Raw genomic sequence first — 5179 nt, 5'->3', positions numbered from 1 at the left:
TTCACATTGAGTACCCATTGCAAATGTGTGTCTCCCTGACTGATGAAAGCAAGGTGGAAGATACTGAGGGTGTCGGTTAATATTCAACGTAGAAAGTTGCAGTAGTTTGGATAGATCTTAACATTTTTAGCTGATCAACAATAATTAAGCATCAAAACACGATTCTGAGACAAGCGCAACTGAACCATTCAAATTTGTTATTCTTGAGGAAAAACTTTGATGTTGAAAAACCAAAAATTGAGATATTTGGCACCATGCAGGAGACTTTCGAGCGAAACAGAGGGTATATGGCAGCTTAAAGTTAGAATCATAATTTCATCCATTGAATTTTTTTCCTACGCTCTATCGATGATATAAGTTTCTATTTTTCAAGCGTGTGCAGAAAAACAAAAAAGCTGGTAAATTTACAAGCCATACGGTATATAAATATCTATTTTTCAAGTGTGCGCAGAAGAACAAAAAGTTGGTAAATTTATGAGGCAATCCGTATAACAATCGCCAAGTAACCCAACAAATCACCCAGTAATTACCGGCCAAAAAAATGTGGTTAAGATGTCACACGTAGTGTGACGAGTGCCTTAACCAGGTATGTGTGTTCCATCCTTGTCTAGGGGAGTGCTAAACGTCTCTCCTTTCATACAACACGGGGTAAGTGGCGTTAGGCGGGTGCTTATATACCGCTCCATCGGGAAAATAATCCGATCTTCGCGATCGTTACATTTAATTTAAAATACTCGCATTAGTTTTTAAAATATCTCGAAATCTTTAGGAAGCAAAATTATTTTAAATAATTCATCTGCGATATTCTGAAAACTGAAAAGTTCTAGTGCTGCAACTGAAAATCCGCCGTTCAAATCCAGTTGAGGATGGTTCTCAACCGGGTTAGTTCCCAGCCACCCGACAGATAGCGCCAGACTCGTAGCACGCGCACCCACCTAAATCGGCCGGAGCTTGGTTTGCCTGGTTCATGTAGTATTTCTCCCCTCTCCCTCCTCCCCTCTTTTTCTTTCCAATTGATAACCCGTAGACCTCACTACAACGTGCAACCCTAATTTTGTATCTTCAGTTTTAGTTTAGGGTAAATGTAACATTTTCCGAATTTTTCAAGTCGCGTCCGAGTTTGACGTTTCGAACGACAAATCTTGCCTGAAAAGTATTTCTAATTATGTTTTTTTAACCATCTGACGTATCTTCAATTATCAGGGAACTTCACCAAATGTGTCAGGGAAACTTCAGGGAATTAACATCGTACATACGTATACGTCGCAATATAGCATTCCTTGGCGCTCTGCGACACCTAACCTCCACTGCCCCCTGTCCAACCATAACTCTTCGGGCATTTGAGCACCTGTCTGGGAATTTTATTTTCTAAATTCAGTGGCAACTCTGAATTAGATTACTTTTTCTTTTTTTCTTTTTTACCTTCCAAAGAACCCAGTACATACAGACAGTGGGAGCCGAAAAAATCATAGCGTGCACAAGCGTCTCATGATCGCATCGGGTGGACCAAGCGGAGGCTCTGGCGATAATTGAAGAGCTCCGTTTGTGAGCAGCGGAAGCGCGGAAAAAGAATCGGGCGATTACGGTTGAGATTTCTCCAGTTGGCGAGCGACTTCCTTGCCGGGGCCGAGGAGCCCGATTTCAGGTCCAGTCCAGATCTGGACGAGCGGAGCCCGAGCCGTCATCCAGATCCAGCCCGGATGAGCAAATATCATTTCAAGTTTGACCGGATACCTGCTCCTGCTCTGACTCGGCTCCGCATTGACACACGCTTCACCGATCTCGCTCGCCCCGCGCGCGCCGCCGCCGCCGTACAGTAGAGCCAGTTTTTCGGGAGAGGTTAAACATTCTTTGACTCAAATTCAGGGTTCCCCCAGTCAGGGAATACCGGCAAACCGGGAAATGTCTGGGAATTTTAAGAAATCACGAAAAACCTGGAAATCTCAAGGAAAATGATGGAATTGTCAGGGAAAATTTGTTAAATCACCTATATATGTGCTTCAAAGAATGGGTTTGACGTTTTCAACAACAAATTTTACCTGAAGACTATTTCAAATCATGTCTTTTTACCATCTGGCATATTTTCAGTTTTCAGGGAATTTTACTCGAATGTGTCGGGGAAATGTCAGGGAATTTCATTCTCTTCATTCTCCGGCAACCCTGAAATTGCCAAAGAGGGGTATCCATATAAGGACCGTTATCGGGCCCATCCTACGATTTTTTGCTTATTGAAAGTCTATACTTTACTGAATGCATCACATTTTGGTCATTTTTGGGCCCTTTGAGTCTACTGCTGACGTATACTTGGTTTGTGGGCCGAGTTTTGCGGTAAACCCGCAAACTCGGCCGAACGCAGAAAAATCCACACTTTCCACCAAAACGGCCTTGAGACCCATGATGAGCCCAATATTAGACAATATTAGATACCGAAAATGACCAAGCCATGATGCACTCCGTATGCCAGAGCCGGATTAAGGGGGTGGCCACATGGGCCACGGCCCATGGCGGCAAATTTAGGGGGCGGCAAATGTTGTAATTTTTTCAAATGTAGGTATTAAGAAAAAAATCTGATTCAGAAAAAAATCACAAATGAGGAAAGGCGAAAAAATCTCTCATATCCTGAGAGTTAAACTATAGTAACTTCTAATTTGTTCGTCTTTCGGTGATACAAGAGACAGCGCCTTTCATTTGTCTAGTTGAGAGAGAAACCAAACACGCAATTTGGCCTGGAGCAGCACGGCGCAGAGAGCAATGATGGCGAGAACTTGAGATGGAAAGGAGAAGCCCTATCGGCGCACCGGTCAGCATGAACCACATATTAGCGCCTACAAGACTCCATGAATACTTCACGCATTGCGTCAAACGTAGTGCGGTCAGCAGTGGTTGGCGTGAACTCATAGTGCCTACAAGACTGCATGAATACTTCACGCATTGCGTCAAAAACAGTGCAGTCACTTGGTCAGCAGCGGTCAGCGTGAAACGCATAGCGCCTACAAGACTGTAGGAATACTTCACGCATTGCGCCGAACACAGTACGGTTGGCGCGGTGGCGGAAATTAAGACCATTAGACCACATTCATGTTTATTCTTATTTTCTTCGTTCTTTTCTCATAAATGAAAGGCATCGTCCACACAGAGATAGGTCTACGGAACTTAATTTTCGAGCAAAGTTCCGTGAGCTTTTGCTAGTGTTGACAGGGCTTTCACGAAAAATGTGCCAAACGCGAGTAAACGCGTCTTATGTACCCCTCCTCCTCCGGCACGTTCACCTGATGGTTTCTATGGATGTTTAAAACGAATGAGATGCGGCGGCAAAATACAGGCGGCCCATGGGCGGCAAGAAGGTAAATCCGGCCCTGCCGTATGCACGTAAAATTTCAATTGGACTTATTTCTGCCAAACGGAACCATGTGCATGAAGACATGAGCCCTAAGACCCGTAAGAATATATGCATAACAGGGCTCACGTCATAATGCACATAGTTCTGTTTGGCAGAAATACGTCCAACTAGCATAAAAAAGCTGAGGAAATTCAATTGGGATGGACCCAAAAACGGCCCTAATCGATACTCCTTCTTTGATGGTTATTTCGTCACATTATACATTTGAAGGGATGCTTCCTGGAGGAAATTCTATCAAGGGACAAGTGAAACTATTTTGAAATCTCTGAATTTCGTATTGACGAAGATGAATGCTTTCAATTTCTCAAAGTTGCCGTATTGTGTCCGACGTTTTCCACTGACTCACTCTAGTGTGCGCCGGTTCAAATGCTCCGTCAGTTTGTTTTCATTCCGAGTCCCGACACGCGGCGGCGGACACGCTTCTTGAGTTGATTTGAAATAAGAACAATAATAAATGTGCGATGCGATGCAGGTTTATTGTTTTATTTCGTGCTCAATGAGCAGGATTTCATCTTCTCCTCTTTTTTTCATACTCTCTGGATTTTTTGTAAAATCTGATCTCGATTAATCCCTATGGCGAATTGATTAATCCTTATCGTTATTCTCCCATTTGAAGCTATGGTAAAAAATCGATCATTAAGGTGTTCGTTGCGAGTACACTGTCTATCGCTCCTTTGTCATATATATTTAAATGACGGATCAGTCGATGTATCGCAAAGCACGCCACGCCATTGATCAAGATCGAACCAAGAAAGAGAGGTTCAAATTTTATAATCGGTCAAAATCCGGTAACTTTTAAAGCTTATATTTTCCAAAAAATAAAATAAGAAAGTTTAAAAATATGCATAATCGGTTTTTTCGTGAAATTCACTTTCAGAAACACCCTTCACTTTAAGAAATTGAATTTATGACGATAGGAACATCAGAATTTGAAATTTTAGCCAAAAATGTTATATCCGACCTCTTCTATTAGCTCGTTCCACTGTGGAACGGTGCCACCGAAAAAGTTTATTTTTCGACCACACCATTCCTCACGGTTTTTTTTTTTTTTTTTTTTTTTTTTGAAACATGTAGGTACGTCTGAACAACAAAAACTGCGTGTAGTATCAGCCCACATTAGGAACTTAGTCGAAATTATGACACCTGAGAACCAAGAGAGAACCTTAAAGCTTAAAAGGCAGCTGCACGGCTTCCTTCTGGAGAGTACTTTCAAAAAGTGGTGTCATGACTGAGGGAGCCGCCAAGTTGAGTGGTAAAAGCACGATTAGAATGCAGCCTTGAGGCGACAGCAGCACTCCTGGAGAGAGAGAGATGGCGGGGAAGGGTGGAGAGAAGGGAGGGATAGGGTCAGGACAAGGTCAACCCTTCTGTTAGTCGGAGTGCGCCCTCGTGACGCACAACTTATTTGACGCGCTTTCGCGGATCTCCCGAGGATCGAATGACAATACCGACCGGCGGCGAGACGCCCAGACGGAGCTTTGGTCGCCAATACCGGTTAAGCTCCTTCGAAAAAAAGTCGGAGAGTTTACGCGAGCCCGCTTGCTTAGGAGCTAGAATATGCGGGAGAGTATCGCCATCTTAATCCTTTTACTACAGGTAAAGTGTGCCGCTCTCTGATTGGTCGGCCTTCATGGAGCCCCAAAGTTGTCCCAATGTAAACAAACCCCAGCCCCTCCGCCTCCGCTCTTAGTTTGGTTCAATGTTAACCAACAAGATGGCGAAAAAGTCCTTCAAAGTTCCAGACGTGATTTTGGATGTGATAGAAATCTGTTTATATTC

At 43.4% G+C, this 5179-nt stretch overlaps 1 non-coding gene across 1 annotated transcript; it reads right to left on the bottom strand.

Annotated features, from left to right (window-relative positions):
* Window positions 1-535: 535 nt before the first annotated feature.
* LOC140224560 (U6atac minor spliceosomal RNA) lies at window positions 536-645 on the bottom strand. Its single transcript, XR_011899840.1, has one exon. It is a non-coding gene; the product is annotated as a U6atac minor spliceosomal RNA (small nuclear RNA).
* Window positions 646-5179: the final 4534 nt, after the last annotated feature.

This window comes from Bemisia tabaci, chromosome 4 (genome assembly GCF_918797505.1).
Source record: "Bemisia tabaci chromosome 4, PGI_BMITA_v3".
Classification (NCBI taxonomy): domain Eukaryota; kingdom Metazoa; phylum Arthropoda; class Insecta; order Hemiptera; family Aleyrodidae; genus Bemisia; species Bemisia tabaci.
This window is presented reverse-complemented; position numbering and strand designations above follow the sequence as displayed.